The 26,376-nt window shown below is 35.1% G+C and overlaps 1 long non-coding RNA gene across 1 annotated transcript in view; it reads left to right on the top strand.

Moving 5' to 3' along the window:
• Positions 1-6,672: 6,672 nt before the first annotated feature.
• Positions 6,673-26,376, top strand: part of LOC120771211 — a 28,338-nt gene continuing 8,634 nt past the window's right edge. Inside the window, exon 1 of the long non-coding RNA XR_005704958.1 lies at positions 6,673-7,574. This is a non-coding gene — a long non-coding RNA (uncharacterized LOC120771211). The remainder of the gene's footprint in view (positions 7,575-26,376) is intronic.

Raw genomic sequence — 26,376 nt, 5'->3', positions numbered from 1 at the left:
GGTAAAATCATTCATCTTAGACCAGAGCAGGTAATAAGCACTAGGGGCCAAGTCCGGTTTAAGGCTGATATATACATAAAAACTTCCCAATGAAGCACACAGAGCTTCTGGAAAGCAACTCTCTGGAACACATTTCCTCTTCTAATGACCATGACTGGCCGCTTCTGTGCAATTACTTTCTTTAAATGACCAACTGTGGGCACCGGTCTGAATTAAGGTTTTGGCTGTGACGAAGCAGCATTTTTTGCGACAATTAACCACATAAATTGAAGAGATAAAAATTTTTTTTTTTCATTTCTGATTAATATTTTTGTCATTGAAAAAAAAATATTTCCATTTTAAAAGTAATTTATTTGAACTCTGCACACGTTTGAACAAAAAATAGTAAGACTTTTTTATTTGCAAAAATCCATTCGTCGAAATTTTTTTTTCTAGGACTGTCAGTAACATTTGTGTCATATGTCATATCAAAATAATCATTAGTAATTGGTACATACATATATGCTTGTATTTCTGAAGTAAATAAAGTGCATTCAGCGACTTTTTAGATGAGTGAAATTATTCAAGAAAGAAGTTCCAAAAAATTGTGTGTCCAATTTCTTGTACCGAAACGTTGAGAATGTTGGAAAAGGCCCTCGGTGATAATTGTTTGTCGCGAGCAAGTGTGTTTGATTGGAACAAATTATTCAAAGAGAGTCGACGCGTTGACAACGAACTACGTCCAGACGTAGCGCGTATATAAAAAATTGGTGCTTGGGAATCGACGAATAAGAGACAGAGATCTTACTGTCATCGTTAGAATATCGAACCATTTTGAAAGATCGGTTGGGCCAAAGAAAAGTAAAAGCACGATTGGTTCTACAATCACTATGTTTTGTCTACCGTTGCTTTAACGTCTATGAAATAATGCTTTCCGACCACCAGGATGTCATGAAACGAATTATCACTGGCGATGAGCCTTACATCTATGCTAAAAAAGCCGAAAACAGACGATCTATCGGCAAACTAACGTGGAAAAGATAAGGCGAAACCGAAAAACACCTCAATGGTTTCATCGATTATAATCGACAATTATCGAGGTGTAGAGTACTACAAATTCTACCGGCCAAACTTTCAGCTGGGAATACTATTTGGGTATTAGGGGTCTTTTACGCGAAGTCGTTTGTAAAAAGAGGCCAGATATATGGGCCGATAACTCTTGATTTTTGCACCACGATAATGCGTCGCATACTCCATTGATTCGTCATGCGTTTTTCGCCAAACTTTCAACCAATACCGTGCCGCAACCCCCGTATTGGCCTGATTTAGCTCCGTGTGACTTCTGGCTATTCAGCAAACTCAAACGACTGCTCCCGGGAAACTTTTTTGAGTCAATTGAAGACATTAAACGCGAATTAACAACTGTTTCGAGGATTGAGGACACTTAGATTTTGAAAAATAAGTTAAGAATTTTAAAATTATTAACAAAGTCTTAATATTTTTTGCTCTTAGTAGTATGACATACATAAGTACTTTTGTTTAGCAACTAACGTATAAACGCCACACTGTCAAGTACATACCTGTCGAACGAGCCGCATTTCGTATGCTAACGAATGAATGCGCAAAGTAATCACGGAAAATGAGATGAATACTGAGCACACAATGCTAAGGGTTTGTTATGCATCCCATACATGAAATATGTAAATATCCATGTACATATGTATGTATGTATGTATGAATAGGTAGCAAGAAAATAAACACAGCCGCAGAAAATAATAGGAATATTTTCCATATTAAATACAAAATAAATTACAGATTTGAATTTGAAAAACGAATGTTGTGATGGCTAAAATAATACGTATGTATATGCATATGTACATACATAGACTATGTGTCAAACATATTCATTAGAATTTATTGCTAAAAATCCCATTATATAATATCTACATACAGGGCTAAGCAAGATTTATCCGTTATTTAAGGAGTTTCGAGGGTTTCGGCGGCCGAAAAAATACCCATTTTTCACCAATTTTTTTTTATATCATGAGCATATCAAAGAGCAACATTTGTATAATATTTTGTAAATTTTCCTTAAAATTTTTTTGGCTCTGAAAAAATCAGTTGTAATCGATAAAAAAAAAACCTTCGATCAATCACGAGGTCATTCTATCAAGTTTCTGAGAAATCGTGATCACCGACTTTGAAAACGATGCGCCGAGAAAACCACGATCACACATTATTGCAGTAGCCGACCGGTTTAGCCTGCCGGGCGGTTTTCCAAAAGGTTCTATTTCCCTCACTTTCATATCGAATGTCTTGAAACTCTGAAAATATTCCAGACATATCATACCATTAAAAAAAATAAAACGCTTTTTGAAATCTCATAATCCCACGTAGGTGAGAGTGTATGTGTTTTTTCAGTCGCTCGTATGTCGAAACGTCTCACCCTATCCGGTTACAGCTAAGTTACAAACGCCTTGGAAAGTAAAATGTCGCCGAATTTTATCAGCTAATGGTCTTATTGTTGTAGTTACTGAGCTAAAAACTAATTATCTTCATAAAACTCATCACTGTATTCGCTAACGGAAAAATTCCCTTGAAAACTTCAATAGCCGGTGCAAAGATAAATAAATATTACGTTAATAGATAAATATTGTTAGTTGTTTATTCTGATAGCCTGGCAAAATGTTTTACAGAAAGCATTTCGACTTATACTGATTCTGCTTTAACTTATTTATAGGCATTCCTAATCAGGGAGAGATATAGTTGGTTTTCTCCAGAAAATTTTTTTCAGCATGAAGCTCATTTTTGGTTGAATGTCACATTTGGAATCATCTACAAAGTCATGATTAATGGCTTTTCAAGCTTGAATTGGAGGATGTTGGTAGTGTCGACCTTTGGTTCCAACATTACGACGCTATATGCGATGCAATGAAGGAGACTTTTCGTTAGCTCATTACCACGAGTCGTGGGCTTCCAATAACTTGCGATTTAATATCGCTGTACTATTTTTATGGAGTTAAGTGAAGTCGGTTGTCTACGCATAATAAGCCTGAGACGATTGAACACTTGAAAAATAAAATTCCCAAATTGCTGCAAAAATTCGCCCAAAATTGCATCTCTCGACTGGAATTTATTCGAGTTAGCGGCGGCGATCACTTGCCGGAAATAATTTAAAAACAACTCGTATGACGCAAGTTTTCAATGAAGTCACGACATTTTTAACGATTCTTTAGCCGTGATTCCATTGGAAATAGAAAATTTCTAGCAAACCTTTTCTTTTCTCAAAGTTTTCGCGTCGTAAGCAAACAGCTGCAAAACATATTGGCATATGGAGATCAAAACATCGATTAGGTTTGGGCGCGCATATGGATAAGTCCCGATAAAATTTTATGTAATTGGTAATGATATATAGCTAAACAAATGAGGAGAAGAGAGATATAGGGCGAATTGGTCAAAACCGAAGACTTCTATAACAGATTTTAAGAAACTTATTGATTCAGTTTGCCAATAGCACTTTTCAAAAATTAAGTGAAAATTCATATTTAATAGATATCAGAAACTAAGTTGTATAAGATTTCTATTTGACCAAAAGTTATTGTAAGACCATGTTATTAGTAAGACCATGAAAAGGCCAACGGAAACCTCTGAAAGACGAATATTTTTATTTTATGTTCAGAGCAAAAATATCGCTACTCTAATTGATATAACATATACATAAATGTTCTGAAGTGATAGACCTAACAATTTGTGCAGTTATAAACTCTAAACAGGCAGTGACCAGCCTTAAGCATATACCTTTATAAATTTTAGTCGAATGAATTTGAAGTATATGAAGAATCATACAAGCTAGGGGACTTCTGTTCCATGAAGCGGTACATCAAGAGAGTTAATTATTTGAAGTTATGAACTCATACTTAGACCACTATGTACCGTACTTTGAAGAGCCAGATAAAAGCTCCGGTAGTGGAATATCGGCTATCTATCTATCTTGTATCTTGTAGATCCTTATAAATATTCTCAAATATATCTTTAACAGGATATATAAAGTTTAGTACGATATAATATATATATGTATATCAAGTAATTAAGGGATAAGTTCGGGTCCACCGAGCGACTCTTGCAACCTAAAAGTTTGCCTAAAGTTTACTAGAAAAACGAAAATCCTTATATGGAGTATATCGGCGTTCGGGTAGTATCGACCAGATTTTGTCTGTTCTTCCCAATACCACAAACTATTAACATGCCACATACTAATACAAAGTTTTCGCTCGATTTTATGTTTTAAGCACACTAATACACTGTTATGAGAAAAACACTCTCTCTCAATTTCATTGAGGTCACTCACATATTGACCGATATATGCGGTATAAAGTAACCCCGAAAGTTCAAAAAACCCGGTATTAGGTTAATGGGGGCTCAGAGAAGTATTAACCCGATTCAACCCATTTTTGACATATAGACATACCATTACAAGAGAAGGATTATCGCTTAATTTCAATTATATGTATATCTCACACATTGACTGATATTTTCAATCAAAAGACAACTATATGTACTAAATATGTGGCTTGATCAGTTTTGATTGAGTTTGGACAGTTTTTGGTCATAATATGGCGTACTCTAAGGACATTAGTCGTACAAAGTTTTATTTCATCATATTAACTGCTTCTTTATTTCTGGACTGGAAAGTGAAAATTCTCCTATATGGAAAGTAGGTGTGGCTGTACTTCGATTTCGCCCATTTTTACACTGCCACTGTTAAGAATGTAAGAAGAACGCCGCGGACTAAATTTAGTTAGTCGGTTGCTCTGGTCCCGAGATATGTGATTTCACTTAAAAGTGGGCGGTGTCACGGCCACCGTTTGATTATTACTCCAGCTCCCATTAAGAAAGCTCCCATCGGATGTAAAATGTTAACTATCTGGCAAATTTAGCTATTAATTTATCACATTTGTAGAATAGCGTTTCGTGGGCGTGGTAGTATTTCTAATCAAATTTCGATCGCGGAATAGTTGCGAATGTTGGAAAAGGTTTACGATGATTCAGTTTTATCAAAAACACAAGCCTACGAGTGGTTCAAAGCCTTAAAAGATGATCGAGAGATTGTTGAAGACATGCCTCGTTCTGGACCTTCGAACCCCTTAAGGGTTAGAGGGATGGCAAGAGAGCTCGCCTTCTTTCAGGAGTTCGATCAGTATATACGCGAACCAGTCCCGCAGCTTTTGAGATACCGATTTGAAAATGTGTGCACGTCCTTTTCCCCCAAAAAAGCTCTTTATTTATCATAACAGCCGATATTGGACCGCTATAGAATTAGCTGTCGAACAAACTGAATGATCAAAATCGAGTTCTATGGAAACTTCCTTATTTGTGAAGCGTATGCTAGCTTCCGTGCAACCAATGCTAACGTTCCTGTTTTCCTTTTGATTAGAATGATCAACTGGATCAGCAATGCTAGATACATTTCCATCAAAAGAAATCACCACGCACGCCAAACAACCAAAAAGCTGCTCTTAATCATCTCACTAAGTTAGCGACTATCGAAAACAAAACAAAGCGTGAAAAAAATGTCAGAATGTCATCACTTGTTCAGAGTTGTTGCCAACGCTACTTTCTTGTTTGCTTTCCTTGGGGACAAATTTCATAACAACGAGTGCAATTAATTGCATTATTCAACACATGCCCCCACTCCCCTGGAACGAATTAAGTGAATGATGCTGCTAACAAAACACGAAAAAAAACGAAACGAAAACGGGAGTAAAGCGAAAAATCAGCACACGAAGTACACACCCCACGAAAAGCTGAGATTTTTCCGCACTTGCTGTAGTTGTTGTTGCATGATTTTTTCAAAGTTTTTGGGTCGAGCAAGCAAAATGCCAAATCATATTGTAGGTACCCAGAAATGAAATGACGAAAAACTGCAAAAGCACCGAAGTCCAAATGCAGAGCGTGTGCAGGAATTGAGCGCCGCTGCCAAAGAATCGATCCGTCTGCAAAGTAAGCAGCACACACTTTGTCTGCTGAAATGTGCAAACTTTGGCACAAATATATTTAGAAAATTGTATGAAAATGTGGATGTACAAGGCGGCAGCGCTACAGAGCCGCAGCTAGTCGCTGATTACTCATGCCGCCTTCCTAGCATGCGCACAACGATTGCCCAAACACGAAGCTACAAAGCGACCCACAGCGACACAAACGGCAGCGCCGAGCTGACGAGCGCACGAAGCGCAACGAACAAGCGAACCAGCGACCCAACGACCCAACGGCCTACCGACACACCGACCCAAAGCCCCACTTCGAGGCCGAGCGCAGCCACACACACACATATGCATGCATGCGATATCGCCACACTTCACATCACAGCATAACACGCTGCGCTGCACCACTTTCAAACGGCGCGCCGCCTGCACCCGACTCCACCCGACCACAGCCGTATATTAAGCGAATTGCCGCTGCCGCTCCACTCAAGTTGGGGGTTAAGCGCTACTGCTGCGGCTGCTCCACTGTTGACGCAGCTGCTTCCCCAATTTGGTTTTTTGCTGTGCTTGCCATTATTGTTGTTGTTGTTTCAGTTTGCTACTTTGCTGCTTGAGTGCTTGACTAGGTTGCTGGTTGTTGGTCGCTTGTTGTTGCTGGGGGCGCACGAGCTGCGGCAGCCCAGCTCCAACCACGGCCGTACCAAGTGTACACCTACCCACCTACCTCCTCGGCCCCGCACTGCTCACATGCAAACCGTTTTGGACAGCAAGCGAGAAAAGCTGTCGCCGCTGCTGGTTGTCGTCGTCGTTGTATGGCAACATTTTTGCAGTCAATGGGTAGCACACATTAGCAGAAGTAAATTCATTGACGACAGACGCGTACATTTTGTGTTGCGGACTCGGCGCATCGGCATCGAGCCAGCTGTCATCAGAGCTCAAGCAATCAGCAACGGCCAGCCGCCGTACAAATAACTTACTAACAATTTAAATGGCATTTCAAATATCATACATCCACTTTCCAACTTAACAACGCCGCATTGTTTGCCTGTGCGGTTGTGTGAGTGCGATTGCCACTCTATGTGTGAGTGTGTGTATGAGCGCGTTCTGTGCAATGAATTAAATCACTTATAAAACGAGACACTTTTGAAATAATAAAAAATGATAAGTAAGAAATTGAACAATGCATGCATGTGTGTTTGTGCGCACACACGTACACATATCAGTATACAGCACACACACACACCCTTATATACTTATGCATAGTTCTTAATTGTCTAACTCGAGTAGTTTTCAAGTGCTTGCCAAGTGATGTAGTGGAAAAACAATTTATGAATTTCTGTAGTTAAATTGAAAATTAATGAAATGAATTCTACACACATGAACATACCATGTAGTATGTGTGTATTTAGTGTATATAAATACATAAAGTATTTGACGCAGCGTAAGAACATTAATTTGACGCCGTATACACACACATATTCACCATTAAGTGTAGAGAAAAGTGGAGGAATGCAAAAAGGAACTCATGAAATCTCTGCGGAAAACTATTATGTACCGTTACACTAACATTTTGCCGCAAAAAAGCAGTATAATGTTGGCCATAAGCATAATGTGGTAAGTAAATGATAAGTTGAAAATATACATACATACATATGTATACGAGTATAAATCTAAAAATTTTAATTTTTCAAATAAGTAAAACACAAAACATGGCTAAAATTTCAAACAAAATAAATGTATAATGTAAGAAAAAACATAATAATTTAAAGATAACGCATTTTGTGATCGCTACAAATTCTAAAAAGATCAATATTTAACATTACATAGTTATATAAGACGAGTTTTACGTGTATGTACATACATATGTATATGTACATATATGTATATTTGACAGAAAAACTACAAAAAGCCTCCAGTAAAAATCAATTTCGTTTAAATGTATTACGACACTTTAATATTCTTTAGAGGAAACAATAAATTACATATGTATATAAAAAATGTAAAAACTATATTTAAACATTTATTATAATTAAAAAAGAATTAAAAAATGTTAGATAAATAAAAACTAATTCAAAAAAATTTTAAAATTAAAAAAAAAAATAGTTTACCTCTTTTTTCAACACAGAAAAAATTAATCAATTTAAAAATTGAAAAAAAACTAACGATTTGCGAAAAACACGCCCACGCTCTACATTTTTATACTTACTACATATGTATGTACCTCGAACAGTTATATAATCTAATGCTCTGGCTGCATCCGCGATTTTTTCAACCAAGTTAAGGAGTCTCTGTAGCCTCGGTAGCTGTATAAAGCGAGCAAAAAACGGAATATTCTATTAAAATTCAAATCCGTGCAAAAAAAAAAATAAATTTCCTAATTAAAACTAATTTATCAGGTTATGAGCGTGGCACCGATGATTGAAAGCTTAATTTTGAAAATTTTAGTAACCACTTAACCACTTTGGAGAATTAATATTTTTATTTATTCATTGTGTGTCAGAGTGAAAAAAGGAGTAAGTCTTAGTTACCACTTTGGGAATTATTTTTTCTATTTATACATCTTGTATTAGGGTGCGTCAAAAAGACGCAAATATTTTGCTTCGCTTCATACATCAAAAAATAGGTTCTTAGACACCTATACGAAAATCTCTCCAAGTATGAGTGACAAATTGTAACAGGATGACTCTCCACTCTTCTATTTTTTTCTTATTATCAGCTAGAAAAATTTATAAATCGCGTCTAACAAGTACTTCAACTATATCTATTCATAGATTTTATAGGAAATTAAATGCTGTACAAAAAGTCTGTTACGATTTTTTCGTAAACTTAACGGTTTAACGTTTGAATTTTGATTATTTGAAACTTGAGCTTTTTCTTAGAAATCAAATTCAGTAGAAATCTTATGACTCAATGGAAGAAAAAAACATTACAAAATGGCAGCTTATAATTTTTCGATAAAGTTAAGGGTTTGCGAGATATTCATCGTCAAACAACAAGGCATTTCATATATACTTATGTATGTACATATGTATATACTATATTTTTTTATTATAAGTGACCATTGGTCTCCAACGTTTCAAATTTCGTGTCACATTTATTAAACCCTGTTCAGGGTATAAAAAAGTTAAAAAAAAATTACAAATAAATTCAGTTAATAAATATATATGTATATTGTTTGCGGGCTTTTGTGTTCACGTATCACATTTCATGGAAATCAAAGAAGTGGTTTTCTACAATCAAGCAATCAACTTTCTTTGAATCTGGAATAACATCAAGCTTTAATTTTAATGCATCAAATTTTTCTAATCTCAAAACTAGCTAAATGTTGAGGATATTGAAAGTTAGAGTGGTTTTCTATTGACCTCATTTTTTTCTATGGAACCAATATACTGTTTTTCAGCCTTATTTTTCATTAGGAAAATGCTCTAAATAGATCTAGCCGATTCCGACAAATGATCAATCGAATATAAGAATGTATCTATGTATTAAATTTTTTCAAAATCAATGCCTCGAAACAGGTTTCACATTCGTAGTCTCTTAGGCAAAGTTGTTCGAAATGATTCGTACAACATTTCTCGCATAGGCAATTTAATAGAAAAATTAATCGACCTGCTCTAATAAATCTAATACACGTTAAGTACGATTTAATACTCAAAAATTTCAACTATCTATTCCAACTGATTTTAGGGTCTTATTTGAGAGCAACACTCTAAAAATAAATAAATATTATATCTATTTTGATAAAAACATATTTAAATATTGCATAAGCTTGCAAATTTAGTCATAAGTACATAGATGTGTCATGTAACTCAGATAACCGATTTATTATGAAAAGCATTTACTATATTAATTTAGACAACGAATTGCGTTATCTATAATAAGGCACTTAAAGTCACTCATAACTTTGTTCATAGGTAATGAAATCTGATGTATATGTATTAGCTAAATTAGGGTGGTCCCTAAAGTTACGAAATTGCTAAACTACAAATTTAAAGTTAACCATGATGAAATATAGGCATAATAGGTTACAAGGGCAAAGAACTTTGCTACAGTTTTTATTTGCATATAATTATTATAAAAGGTGATCCCTTTCGAAGTTCCCTACTTTTTTAAAGAAAAAATACAGAAACTTTAAATTTAATGCGGAATGTTTATCATCATTCGAAAGAATATTTTTTAGCATTATCTCTTTCAAATGTTGGCCACGGCAACGTCTCAGGTTGTCCATCCGTTGAGTCCAATTTTCTAGTAACCGGCGAATGATACCCGTAATGTTTTGCCTGAATCGAGGTCTAACGGTCTGATATCACACGATCTTGGTGGTCAATCAACCTGCCCAAAACGTGAAATTATCTGTTTACAGAAGTGTTCTCTCAATAAATCCCTTGATTGATGCGATGTGTGGGAAATGGGGCCGTCTTGTTGAAACCAAATCTCGTTGCGGTCACGAGCTTCAATGTCATTCATCAAATAGTCGGTTATCATGGCGCGATAACTGTCGATGATTTCACAGGCCTACAAGCCACCCCAAACCGTTTGTTTTTTTTCTGGATGAATTGGCAGATCTTGAATCTCTTGACGTTGCTCTTCGTCCCAAATGAAGCAATTTTCTTTGTGAACAAAATTTGGCTCGAATACGTCTGATTTTCTTGGAACTTTTCAAGAGCCCATAGAGTGGACTGATGTCGCTTGGGATGGTAGACTGCTTAATTTTTTCAATTTAAGATGTCGACGTAAAATGCACCAAGTTGATCCATACGTCAGACCGAGTTGCTACGAACGACGCAGAATCGACTCTCTACGGAATTCGCTATATTTTCATCACTGCGAGACTATAGAGTAAAGTACCTTTAATTGGATAACCCGTTATAAAACATTTTTCATCAGTCATAATTCAATGAGCAAGCACTGTATGTACATACTTATATATATTTATATATATCTATGTATATTCATTAGAAATGTTTGCATATGATTATATAAGTATGTTTGGTATATAGACAACAAAATCAATAAAACACCATGTTCTACCTTAGCCCTACTAGTCCAGTCATTTAAGCTTAAATTAGGGTATACCTACCATATGTAGGTTTTGAGATAACTTTAGGGTGTCAATATACAAGTATTTACAGACATAATATATACATATGTAAATGGGTATATCGAATCCCGAGGTGAACTTACTATAATGACTGGACTATACACAGTTCAAGGTAGTGCACTCGCGTGTGTAGATATACCATATACTATATACATATGTACATACATACATTCATATATCTACACGAAGTAAATATACAAGCTCACTATAGTTGTAGAGCAAAAATTAACAGCAAATAAGGTGTAGGGCTAGTTTTTGTTCTTGCTGTAAATGTATCTAGCTTTTTCTCATAGTGCTGTATGCTTTGGTGGAGCTCAAGGTTCCATCTAAACTTCAGTATATAAGTACCGTACGTAATCATATGTACATATGTATATATACATATGTATGTCAATAAGCAACGATAGTAGCTTTCAATGCAACGAAGTTAATTGCAAATAAAACACACACATACTCGTACATATAAATAAGTACACGCTTGCAACTGTGTTTGAAATGACTTAATTTGCGACTTAAAGCAACATCGAGCAGCTGTTGTAATTCACGCTGAGAACGTTAGACACTTACGAAACGCAAACGAACTAACGACTAAATAATAAGCGGCTATAAACCGACACACGTACATACATATACATATACTCGTGCATGTGAGTGTACAAAAGCAAAATATTAAGTTAAAAAATAAAAACGAAAGCAAAAGCCAAACACACACACTGTTTACTAAAGTTGCATGCGATAATTTTTTTCCGTATTTCCTGCTATTAGACGGCACGTTATTGTTGTCTGACTTAGACTAATAATTGCATGGTTGAACGGCAAAAAATAAAAGTGAAATAATAACAAAGCCGATTGCAGTTGAAAAACAAATCTATAAGTATAGTATATGCATTCATGTATATGTACACACATATGTACATACAATATGCCATAGTATACATGTAATATATATTTCTATGTACAATTAAGATGTTAATAATGACTTTCAAATGTTCAAAGCAAAGCAGATATAAATATAACGTTGTATATTATGTATGTTTACTTGTGCAAATGTATAATGTATTTTAAACAAAAAATCTCAAGCCGATAAAATTGCATGAAAATTGCTACAGCAATTAATTGCTTTGCTGCAAGTCGTGTACAATTTTTAAATAATACATTATTAAGTATTATATTCAGATTTACATATGTACATATGTCTGAATATACATATACATACATATTTACATACACATGTCAACAAAAATGTACATACATACATACTTATGTATGAATTAGATATGTCACGTTCATTTGCACTTTGAAATCACGTCTCCACAGTAGACAGTTTGTATTTCAAATTCATGTTGAAATTTAAAAAGTTTATTTCACAAAAAAATTAATATAAAAATTTAAAACATAAAAATTAGAACAAAATTAATTAATTTAAATACTTAAAACAAAGTAATTAAATAATGACTAATTCAACAAAAAATAAAATAAAATAAAAAACAACAATAATTAAAAACTTAAAAATAAAATTACAAAAAGAAGTATTATTTTTTGTTAAAATAAAGCATATCAAAAAATTATTTTATAAACTTGTTGAAAATTATAAATAAAACAAATAAGGAAGAGCCATGTTTGGGTATACGCGAGAATTAAATACTCTTGCAACTTGCAAAGATCAAAGACCGGGAAATTCCCTCAGGTGCTGGCAAAACTTTATATTAAATATCGAATTTAGTATCGACCCGATTTCATCTATTTTTGCCAATATCACATACTATAAGTATTAACATGCTGTATACTAAAAATTCTTGGTGAATTTCAATTATAAATCTGACTCATGGACCAATATTTTCGGTAAAAAAGTCAAGTATAAGTACAGGGGTCCATATATTCAGTATCCAAGGACTTTAACAGTTTTCGTTAGATTTGGACAATTTTTAGCCCTACGGTGGTATATTCTTCAGACATTATTTTAACAAAGTTTTAACTCGTTATATTGATTGCTTCTTGATTTATACACTAGAAGGGAAAGAAACAGATGAATATAAAGTTGTATTGTATGGAAAATAGGCCCATTTTCATACAGCAACAGAGGAATGTCACATACCAAATTTTGTAGAAATTGGTCCGTTGGGTCTCGAAATATGTGTTTTCACTTAAACGTGGGCGGTATTACGCCTATCGTCCAAAATTTGACACCGGCTCCAATAAAGCCTTATAATACCAACTCGATGGTAAAATCTAAAGTCTCTAACTTATTTACTTATTGATTTGTCGCGGTTTTAGTTGTTTTTAACAGTATTGTTATATGGGGAATGAGCTGGGTTACCACCCGATTTTCTCACTTTTAACACTGTAGGTAGAAGTTCCAAATTTGCGCTAGGCGAATTTGGTTGTTGTCGCTTGAATGGCTTAAGAGATATGTATGTACATTAAACGAGTCTGATTGTTGATTTTCACTGGTAAGATTTTTTACGTGGCGGGTCCCAAACCCAGCGCACAACCCTGCGGAGGGGATGTTTCGCCTTCTCACATTAGCTCGCCTTCGAACGGATGTTCTTAGGCTACCCAGAGGATACTTGGTCAAAGACCGGAAGTAGTGAGCTGCTTGAGCCATATGTAAAAGAATCGTTTCTGGCCACTCCCAAGTGAATGGCGATCAGAGAACTTTCTTCACTTGCGTAAACTTCTACACATGACTCCATTCTCCAAGACAAGGAAGCACAGAAAATGGGTCTGGCAGTGAACGAAGGCAAAACGAAATATCTCCTGTCATCAAACAAACAGTCGTCGCACTCGCGACTAGACTCTCACGTCACTGTTGACAGTCATAACTTTGAAGTCGTAGATAATTTCGTCTATCTTGGAACCAGCATAAACACCACCAACACTGTCAGCCTAGAAATCCAACGCAGGATAACTCTTGCCAGCAGGTGCTACTTCGGACTGAGTAGGCAATTGAGAAGCAAAGTCCTCTCTCGACGAACAAAAACCAAACTCTATAAGTCGCTCATTATTCCCGTCCTGCTATATAGTGCAGAAGCTTGGGCGATGACAACAACCGATGAGTCGACGTTACGAGTTTTCGAGAGAAAAATTCTGCGAAAGATTTAGCCACGGCGAATATCGCATTCGATGGAACGATGAGCTGTACGAGATATACGACGACATTGACATAGTTCAGCGAATTAAAAGACAGCGGCTACGCTGGCTAGGTCATGTTGTCCGGATGGATGAAAACACTCCAGCTCTGGAAGCAGAGGAAGAGGAAGACCTCCACTCCGTTGGAAGGACCAAGTGGAGAAGGACCTGGCTTCGCTTGGAATATCCAATTGGCGCCACGTAGCGAAAAGAAGAAACGACTGACGCGCTGTTGTTAACTCGGCTATAATCGCGTAAGCGGTGTCTACGCCAATTAAGAAGATGTACATTAAACGAATATAGGACAGAGTCACGCCCACTTTTTTTAAAATTGTTTGTCACAGATGACCATTTCTACTGCGATCCCTTGTGCCAAAATCCAGGCGATTTGTGAGCGTGGCAGTAGTCCAATTATGCCCATCTATGAACTCGAAATTGTTTTGGTAATAAGGAACCTGTGTACCAAGTTTCATCGACATATTTACTCAAGTTACAGCTTGCACTGACGGACAGACGAACGGACGGACAGACAGACAGTCAACCGGATTTCAACTTTTCTCGTCATCCTAATCATTTATATATACATACATACATAATAACCCTATATCTATCTCACTTAGTTTTAGATGATACGGACAACCGTTAGGTGAACAAAACTATATTATTCTGTAGCAACTGGTTGCAAGAGTATAAATCGAATAAAATTGCATATGAAATATAGACTTTTTCGCCTACCAATAAATATAAGAAAAAACGCTTCGGATGTACCGGAGCTATAATACCCTTTACAGGTGCATTTCTTACATATTAGCATGTCTTTATCTTGGCTACAGTAGTTCGATTGGATAATAACTCATGATTCCGATCGTAACATTTGTATGCGATACCTACATATGAGCAACTTCTTTGGAAGAAAAGGATATACATATGTATGTAAATTTTCATATCAAAATCAGCCGAAAGCAGTATATTATGATATCACAACACACTATTTTCATCTTGAATCTTGGCATCTGGAACTACATATGATTATAGAAGCGAACTAGTTTCCACTAAAGAATTCCCGTCTTACACAAAATTTAAAGGAAAATTTTTAATTTTTCCATTAAACGTTTCCCATTGATATAAAAAATATTAATAATTACAATTCTGACACAAATGAGAATCCACCATTTGTCGGATGACATCAAACGTGACACCACACATTTATTTACCTCATTTATTATTTATTTTATAGTCCTCTAACAGAGGAAGAATCCCTATTATTAACTACAAATTGTTTTGTCTCTTCAGTGATCTTTTTAAAGTTATACAGTTAAATTCAAAAGCAAAAAGGCTCCTAATTAAAATGGCTTAACTTTTTTCCAGTCTAAGTCTGTGTGACTATGCCTTGCTTGTTCGTTTCGCCACTACCAAATTAATTAATGTGTTAAGTTAAATGCATTCGTCAGCCAGCTCGAAGCAGTACTACCGAATTCGTGCTAAAATGTTTACTACGCTAATATAACTAAATGCCTAGAACAACTAATAAATACATGTATCTATGTACATATATACTATATATATGTAGGTATGTATATGCGATTTACATATGTAACTATCTGAAACTATTGTTAGTCATATGTCGCGTTCAAATACAAGGTTTTCCACCTTTTGCATGTTCGTTTGGTTGGTTTCTTGCTTTTGTTGTTATTGCAACTACAATATTGTGTATTTCTCACACATTCGCATCAAAACTGCAATTTTCTCTTCGTTGTTTTTATTTATTGTCGTTTTTGTATTTTGTTATTTTTTTGCAATTTTATAATAGCTATTTGCACGCTGACTACATTTAATTTTTAGCGACACAGAAATGCAAATGAGCAAAACTTCAATAGCAGAAATCAAAAGGGAATAAATGAAAAGCAAAAACTATTAACTAAATCTTTAGACACTTGCTGCGACTGCGTATGCTTTTGAACGACGAATTCATTTTTATGAAAAGGGCTTAATGAAAAATTTAAAAAACATATTAAAAAAAAAAGAATAATAAAACAAAATTAAATTAACATACATATATTAAAATGTATTTAAAAACATAAAAACAAAAAAAAATTTTAAATTAAATTAATTAATTAAATTAAATTAAAACAAAATTAAATTACTTAAATTAATTCTTTTAATTTGGTTAATTTTAAAAATTAATTAAGTTAATTTGTGAATTAAAAAAATGTATATTAGTTAATTAAAATAAGTTTAAAGAATATTTAATTTAATTTGAGATTTAAAAATAAATTTAAAAAATTAATTTATTTAAATTAATTATTTTTTAAATTTAATTTTAATTGATCAATTTAATTTTTTTAATTCTCATTTATGATTATTATTTTTATGTTTTAAATACATTTAAATTTAATTAACTTTAGAAATTATTATATGTAGGTATTTTCAAAAAGAAATTCAAATTATTAATCTTTTTTTGATTTCCAAAAAAAATTAAATTATTAAAAAATAATTATTTATTACTTCTTTTACTAATTTAAAATTTTTTGAAAGTAAAAAATTATGTAATAGTTTTTAACATATAAAAATTAGTAATAATAATTATAAGAAAATTTTATTTAAAAAACTATAGGCAAATGATTTATAAAAAAGATCTGTGGACCTCAGTTGCGGTGTCATAAAAAATAACGAGTATAGAACATTCTATGAAATCAAAATGTCAAAAAAATGTATTCTATAAAAATTTCAAAAATATATACATATGTATGTATATTTAAAAAAATTGTGCGAACCTTGTATATTGTGTCACCCTGTTTTACACTAGTATTTATGTTTTACTGTTAACTTTCATCTCTCTTCTCTAATACCTAGTATCTAGATACACTTTGTTTACACATTGTATTTGTGCGGTGACAAAGTCTATTACTATTATTAATGTTCAATCATGCTACGAGCTGCATGCAAACTTCTAATAGTGGCCAATACAAACAAATGAAAAGTTTTTAAACGAATAATGTGCAATATGACAGGCTGTCAACGAAGTGCTGATGTTTAGCACAAATGAAAAAAAATACAAAGCTATTCTTCGTTACACAATGTACCCAGTAAGAACGAAATTGGAATTTTCATAAGAAAACGAAGTTAGATATAACCTTTGTAAAAGTATTATTATATGGATATGGAAATTTTCATTCTCACGTCAGAATATCAAAAAGTAAGTTGGCAAACATATAGCCAACTGACTTTTTGATATTTCTTAAATCTCTATGATTCAAAGCAGTTTTTTTATTTCATTTTATAAGTTTCGTGGTAGCAGCTGTTTAGTCTTAGAGGGAGTCTTCCTTTGCATTTTAATATTAAATTAAAAAATTCTCTACCTAACGTCATAAAACGAAGCTTTCCTACAGGGCATGTAATAGACATGAGAGTCCACTACCCATCCTCTACAACTGAAAGTAATCACTCAACTGGTGGCCTGACTAACAATCGTGCAGCTTGACTAGCTGAAGTCCACGAGTCGTCCAACCATTCAACAGTTCAATCACGCGATCGCACCACCTCCGATGCACACACAAAAACACATGTGCATATGATCAACCCTACCATTATAACTAACTGGCATCACAAAGTGACCAGTGAGAGTCTGAAAAATCCGCCTTCATATTCCACTTGAACCCCTCCTTTCTAGCACAGATGCGTTCTCAGCGCTTCACAGTATGAATTTCTATAGCTTATTTGTACGATCATAGCTACGTATGCATATGTACATATGTATGTATATTATATTCAGTATAGTGTTAAGTTGGCTAAAGATTTATGAGTGACAGTTTGCGTGACTTGACAGCAACGGCAAATGCAACTTGTCGTGTTGACTGACAATTATTTTTAGTAATTTTCTATTAATACTAGGTGTCTGTAGAACCGACTGATCGCTATCTTTATACATTTTTTGTACTTTTATTACAGGCCGATTAGTTTTGCAAAGAAAAGTGCAAAGCTGGTAATTTCTACTTTTTGCTCACACAACTACATAATTAATTGAAAGTATAGCTTGCTTGACAAATCGACTAAAATAATTGCAGCGTTAGGTTAGGTTGGAAAGTGGTTAGTGGAGCAAAGAGCAATTAATGTATTTATATTTTTATACATACTACTATGAGCCAAAAATAGTAAGATTTTGTTCATAATTTTAAAATTATTAATTTCTTTTTCAAAATTAATGTCGTCCCCCTTAAAGTAATCCCCCAATACACTTGCGCCTACGTTTTTTCCTATCCTCGAAATAGTTGTTAAAGTCAATATCCGGAATAGCCTTCAATGTTTTCGATTGAGTCAAAACGGTCTCCCCGGAGCGGGCGTTTAAGTTTGCTGAATAGCCAGAAGTCACACGGAGCTAAATCAGGCGAATAAAAAAAGTTTGGCGAAAAACTCACGAAAAATCAATGCAGTACGCGAAGGTGCGTTATCGAGGTGCAATAGACTCGCACAAACGACCTCTCAAATAGTAGTCGTTGTTGACAGTTTGGCCGATCGGAAAGAATTCGGAATGCACCACACCTCTATCAACGAAGAAAACTGTCAACATATGTAAGCTCGATTTTTGACATGATTTGATGTGGTTTTTCGTCTTCGGCTCACCTTTGCCACGATATTCGACCGACTGATCATCTGTTTCCTGGTTGCAAGCATTGATCCAAGACTCTAAGCCAGTAATAATACCTTTAATGACATTCGGGTGGTCGGAAAGCATTACTTCACAAAAGTTAACGGGACGCTGTTTTTCAAAAAAATTTAGTGATTTTAGAACCAATCGGGCTTTCTTTTTTCTTAGATCCAAATGATATTTTCAAATGGTTTCACTAATTCTTCCGATATTCCAACGATGCTAGTAAGAAATCTGACAGTTAATTGTCTAATTTCAAGCAATAATTTCTTTATTTTATTGACGTGTTGATAGCTAAGGAAAAAACCAGTCTTTAAAATATATTCTTAAAGTCAGAAGCTCCAACCCAGAACTATATTTCTATTGAACTAATATATGCGAGTCAATGTCAGCCAGAAGTGAATGATGACAATTATTCCATTAGTTTCGGTTGGGCCACCGCGAAACAGACGGCACCAACGCAACATAATTTCTTTTTTGAGATCATTTAACACATTGTTCTTAAAAATCTGTCTTAAAACATTTCAAATGATCAAATCAGTTTTCTTGAGACATTTTACGAAAGCTTGTCCGTTTATCAGAGATAGTTTAAACAAAACTTTAGGAAAATAGTGTTCGTGTCCGATCATTGAAACGTACTCAAGTCCGGTTATAGCAATTGGTTTTGTATGAAAGTTATAATGAAAACGTTTTGTTCATGAAATTTATCCAGTTATTGTAGATGTCCGACTGTGAGGACTGTCCGTAATAGGAATTTCACTATATACACTTTATAGGGTCTCTCAGGGTATACAAATATTTTTATAATAAATGTATAGTCTAACGAATATAGCAAAGCTTACAAAAAAGAAAAACAGTTAACAACAAAAAAGCAATAAAAACAACAATATGTCGTAATGGACAATGATTTGCTTGCAACATGACATAAAAACGAATCTAGGATTGTGTCAGCAGGCCAAACGGGTCCAAAGCTGTGCAATTAGCAGCAACAGAGAAGTTGATTGCAAGTGGCAAACACACTAACACATACGTATTACTAAATCTACACATATTTGTATGTACATATTTGGAATGTATATCTAAGTATATACATATGCATGTAATATTTAAGCACTATTTGAAAATATACAGCTTTTCTATCTTTTTCGTGCTTTTATCGTACTGCCAACTCGCTACCCACCAAAATAGTGTTTTTTATTTTTAATTTTGCTCTTTCAAGTGAGTCGCCCGCATCTCGCGAACAGTATGGCGGCAAAAGCAAACTGTGGCCTCTTCAATTTTTACGTGCCTTTTTCTCCAGACAAAAGTCAAACAAACAGACGCGAGATCGCTTGTATACATACAAACATATGCATATGTATACATGTGTAAATACATACATACATACATACATATTTATTCAGCAAACTTTGTAGGCAACCGAACGGTATTATACCGAAATTCAATCTTTTGTAGCTTTAACCAGTTTCTATTTGGTTTTACCGTTTTCTTTTTGGCTAAAGTTTTATTTACCTGCTTGTTCGGTTCAATATGGCTGCGATGCTGGTGTATTTTGTAGATAATTTGGAAACTTTTTGATTACTTCGTTCGTTTGTTTGACTCTTAACTTATTGTACAGAGGATACAAATATGCTTGTAGTACTACATACATATGTATATGCCTAAGCACTAATGTATGTACATACATGGTATATAATACATCTATGCATATACAACGATTGTATACACATTAGGGTGTGTCATGCAATGTCAGTTTATACAGCCGTATTAGTTTTGCGGGGATACCAAATTCAGACATCGCGGCATAAAGGCAGCTTTCGTCCGACCATATTTTACAAAGAAGCTGATGCATGCTCCCTATCAGTTCTTCGCCACCGTGTTTGAATAGCTCGGCCGGCATTCCATCGGCCCCGTCGCTTTGTTGTTCTTCAGGCGGGTAATTGCTACTCGAACTTCTTCATGGTCGGGCAATGGAACGTCGGCTCCATCGTCATCGATTGGGGAATCGGGTTCGCCTTCTCCTGGCGTTGCGCGTTCACTGCCATTCAACAGGCTGGAGAAGCGTTCCCTCCATAATTTAAGTATGCTCTGGGCGTCGGTGACTAGATCACCTTTGGGGGTTCTACAAGAGTATGCTCCGGGCTGGAAACCTTCGGTTAGCCGCCGCATCTTTTCGTAGAATTTTCGAGCATTACCCATATCGGCCAGCTTATCAAGTTCCTCATACTCACGCATTTCGGCCTCTTTCTTTTTCTGTCTGCAAATGCGTCTCGCTTCCCTCTTCAACTCTCGTTATCTATCCCATCCCACACGTGTTGTGGTCGATCGTAACGTTGCGAGGTAGGCAGCCTGTTTTCTCTCCGCTGCGACACGGCACTCCTCAGCTCTCATAAGTGCGATCCAAGCACTCGCTAAAGGCATCTTTGTTCACATCGTCCTTCTCTTCCGTCGGGGCGTGGGCGCAAATCAGCGATATGTTGAAGAACCTCGCTTTGATGCGGATTGTGGCTAGACGATCATTCACCGGAGTGAATGATAGTACTCGGCGACGGAGTCTCTCTCCCACACCAAACTTGCGTTCCTTTATATGGCCACTGTAGTAAATGTCACAAGGACCTACTCTTCTCTGTCCTTGTCCCGTCCATCGCATTTCTTGGATGGCGGTGATATCAGCCTTTATTTTCACGAGGACATCAACCAGCTGTGCAGCGGCACCTTCCCAATTAAGGGACCGAACATTCCAGGTGCATGTCCTAATATCGTAGTCCTTATTTCGTTTGCCATGGTCGTAATCAAAAGGGGGGTCTCTCATCCGAGGCAGTTGATAGTCTTTCATTGGGGGGGTGGGGGTTGAGGGGTGCTTTTTACGTGGCGGGTCCCAAACCCAGCGCATAACCCTATGTAGGGGATGTTTCGCCTTCTCACTTTAGCTCGCCTTCAAACGGATGTTCTTAGGCTACTCAGATACTTGGTGAAAGACCAAGATATGTAAAACAATCGTTTCTGGCCACTCCCAAGTGAATGGCGGTCAGAGAACTTTCCTCACTTGCGTGAACTTCTACACATGACTCCATCCTCCATTTGGCATCTTATATAATCCAGCTTTCATTTTTGAGGAACAACCATAGCGCTAAGAGTTTAAAATCTGTTAGCTAAGCTCGAGTGCACTGGTACTGCTCATCCAAAACTTACACGAAAACTTCCTATCCAGGGTGATTCCTAGATATTTCACTGTTTTTGCTGGTTACTGGATGTCTCCCATTTGCGTCAGGAGATAAGTGAATACATTAAATGTAAACAAATAACTTCTAATTTTTGGTCGGAAAATGGCATAAGGCACTTGATCATTATATGTATGTACTTACATACATTTATAATTATATTTACAACCCCAAAACTAAAATAACACAGAAATACGTTACAATTATAACCCACAAAATCTTCCGATCCTTAAGCTTTGCATATGTCATCATAACAGGTTATGCTAGCTTATTCTTGCTTTTGTTGTCATATACAATAAATTAATTTTACAGTTATACATACATATGTATGTATGTTTATATATCCACAGTTTTTCATCGGTATTTACCTACGCTAAAAGCCGTTACTCCACTTATTTACTGCAAGAAAATCATTTTTCCATTTTGTGATGTAATTTTTTTTTCTGGTTCATTACATACATATGTGTTATTTTTTTAGCTGTGCATCTAAAATCAACAAACGACATGCAAACGTAATAAAATCGTGTTCAACTGGTTTTTCTCCGCCTTTATTTTCTACTTTCTTTTTCACAATTTCTTCAACTCATTCTTTTTCATTTATTTGCTCCACAGCTTGTGTTCGTCAACGCATTTTGTTGTTTAAATTTTTTAGTTTTTCGCTTTGGCTGTTAAGAGCATTTTATTTCATTTCATTTTTTAAAGGCAATTGTAAATATGGTTATGTACATATATACTTAAGTATATAAGTATGTACATATGTATGTAATTTTTTGTTGGTTAGTTGATGCTGGAAATTTGGTGGGAAGGCCAAAGTAAATAAAATGGGATTTTACCAAATATGTAAGCAGTTATTTATAGCATGGTACCGTAAATTATTCGTCATTTATTACTTGTCTTCTAAAATTTGAGATGTAAATATGTAATCATCGTTTCAAAATTTTTGTCTAGCTAATAACATTATTATGTATGCATGTAGATGTAGATGTATACGTATTTATTTTTTGTTAGTTAAGCCAGTTTCTAAAACCGTTAGAAATTTTAAATGACTTCGATATCTTTACTGCGCTTTTATTAAAACAAAATTATGGAGATTCTTTAAGCCATGGAAGTAAATAGCGTCACCTAAAATGCAAGGTAAAACGTAACATCACTTTTCATAAGTTTACAGGCGAAGGAAAAACGATATAATAGACCACACAAATTGAAACAAAATTTGAGTTTTCGTTAAAAATGGTTATATATTGGTTATTATATCTGATTGCGATTTTCAATTTTTTTTATACTTTGATGCATTTTAAGTGGTGCAGATAATGTCTTCTTATTCCATATACTTACATATGTATGTATATACATACTTATGTATGTATTTTTCAAGAAAAATAATATGCATTTATTCAATTTATACGTACCATATACATATGCTTCCTTCCCTAAATAAGGTCCTAACTAACTTAAAGTTAACTAATTAAATATTAATAGCTTTCAAATATACAAGTAAGGGAAGGCTAAATTCGGGTGTAATCGAACATTTCATGCTCTTGCAACATGTCAAGATCAAAGCGGGGCAAAAATTTATTTTAAAGATGTTTCGGAAGAATTCAGTGCTCCTTGTACAACGAAATTATTAATGAATTACACTCAATTTTGTGTTGGTTGGTCTTATATGATCTATCCGTCTAAAAAAAGGTGCTCTCTATAATGATTCTACATAAATTCTTGCAATAAATTGTAAGAAATTTCGAACTCAAGTTGTTTCAGACCTTTCAAGATGTTACTCCCTTGTCTTCTCGTTACAACTTTCAGTCATGACTTTTAACAATACTTTACACTACAAAATTTACACCTTTCCTTTCATTTAATAATATTACTATTAATATTAAACCATACGAAATCAATTACGCGGTTAACTAGTGTATTAAGGAGAATAGGAATAAAATCGCTTACAAGTAGAAGGGGTACTTAGGCAGCCAAAATTATTGCTGAAATTGAAAATTGCTTAGACAACTAAAAACCATTTTAATACAAAGTGGGGAAGCGTAACTAATACAAATATGCACGCAATATATCTTTAATGGTCAGGTGGTTGACAGCGACGTTTATATTAGCTGCTGCAGCTTCTGTCGCCTGTCCTGCAACGTCAATTTTTCGCTACCACAAACGCACACGTTAAGGGGTCAGTAGGGTAATCTTTTTATACTCTCGCAACAAAGTTGCTAAGGAGAGTATTATAGTTTTGTTCACATAACGGTTGTTTGTAAGTCCTAAAACTAAAAGAGTCAGATATAGGGTTATATATATCAAAGTGATCAGGGTGACGAGTAGAGTTGAAATCCGGATGTCTGTCTCTCCGTCCGACCGTCTGTCCGTCCGTCCGTGCAAGCTGTAACTTGAGTAAAAATTGAGATATCGTGATGAAACTTGGTACACGTATTTATTGGCTCCATAAGAATGTTAAGTTCGAAGATGGGCAAAATCGGCCACTGCCACGCCCACAAAATGGCGAAAACCGAAAACTTATAAAGTGTCATAACTAAGCCATAAATAAAGATATTAAAGTGAAATTTGGCACAAAGGATCGCATTAGGGAGGGGCATATTTGCGTGGCCCCGCCCCCTACTAAGTTTGTTGTACATATCTCGGAAACTACTATAGCTATGCCAACTAAACTCTATGGAGTCGTTTCCTTCAGGCATTTCCATATACAGTTCCAAAATGGAAGGAATCGGATAATAACCACGCCCACCTCCCATACAAAGGTTATGTTGGAAATCAATAAAAGTGCGTTAACCGACTAACAAAAAACGTAAGAAACACTAAATTTTACGAAAGAAATGGCAGAAGGTAGCTGCACCCAGGCTTTTTTTTTAAATTGAAAATGGGGGTGGAGTCGCCCACTTATGGACCAAAAACCATATCTCAGGAACTACTAGACCGATTTCAATGAAATTCGGTATATAATATTTTCATAACACCCTTATGACGTGTACGAAATATGGGTGAAATCGGTTAACAACCACGCCTTCTTCCAATATAACGCTATTTTGAATTCCATCTGATCCCTTCTCTGAATAATATATACATTAGGAACCAATGATGATAGCGGAATAAAACTTTACACAAATACGGTATTTGAAAAATATGTAAATGACGGATAATGAAATCTCGATTATCACTTTATCTATCACTTTGCGAGAGTATAAAATGTTCGGTGAACAAGTGTTTTTTTAATTCTTTATTTAGATCAACATATCAACATACAAATAAAGCGCTTAACAATGTTAAACACTTCACAGGTCGGCTTTAGAATACCGTCCCAGGATTTCGGGAATAAAATGGGTATGGATTAATACCCAATACATATACATAATTAATACACAATAAGTTTAATATTGATATAAAACTATTTTTGCACTATATAATGCAAAAAGTGTGTACAAACGAAAAATGAACAAGTAAGGAAGGGCTAAGTTCGGGTGTCACCGAACATTTTATACTCTCGCATGATAAAGTGATAATAATTTACATATTTTTTTATTTTCCTGTAAAATTAATTAGATTAGATCAATTTGTGTACTTATTGAATTGTATTTTCATTTCCTAATGAACATATATGTATATTATACAGAGAAGGCATCAAATGGAATTCAAAATAGCGTTATATTGGAAGAAGGGCTGGTTGTGAACCGATTTCACCCATATTTCGTACATGTCATCAGGGTGTTAAGAAAATATTATATACCGAATTTCATTGAAATCGGTCTAGTAGCTCCTGAGATATGGTTTTTGGTCCATAAGTGGGCGAGGCCACCCCCATTTTCAATTTAAAAAAAAAGAGTGGGTGCAGCTTCCTTCTGCCATTTCTTCCGTAAAATTTAGTGTTTCTGACAACATAACCTTTGTATGGGAGGTGGGCGTGGTTATTATCCGATTTCTTCCATTTTTGAACTGTATATGGAAATGCCTGAAGGAAACGACTCTATTGAGTTTGGCTGACATAGCTATAGTAGTTTCCGAGATATGTACAAAAAACTTAGTAGGGGGCGGGGCCACGCCCAAAATAATTACGTCCGAATATGCCCCTCCCTAATGCGTTCCTTTGTGCCAAATTTCACTTTAATATCTTTTTTTATGGCTTAGTTATGACACTTTATAGGTTTTCGGTTTTCGCCATTTTGTGGGCGTGGCACTGGGACGATTTCGTCCATCTTCGAACTTAACCTTCTTATGAAGCCAAGAAATACGAGTACCAAGTTTCATCATGATATCTCAATTTTACTCAAGTTACAGCTTGCACGGACGGACGGACAGACAGACATCCGG

This window comes from Bactrocera tryoni, chromosome 3 (assembly GCF_016617805.1).
Source record: "Bactrocera tryoni isolate S06 chromosome 3, CSIRO_BtryS06_freeze2, whole genome shotgun sequence".
Classification (NCBI taxonomy): Eukaryota; Metazoa; Arthropoda; class Insecta; order Diptera; family Tephritidae; genus Bactrocera; species Bactrocera tryoni.
The sequence above is the reverse complement of the archived record's forward strand: the minus strand, read 5'-3'. Positions and strand labels throughout refer to the sequence as shown.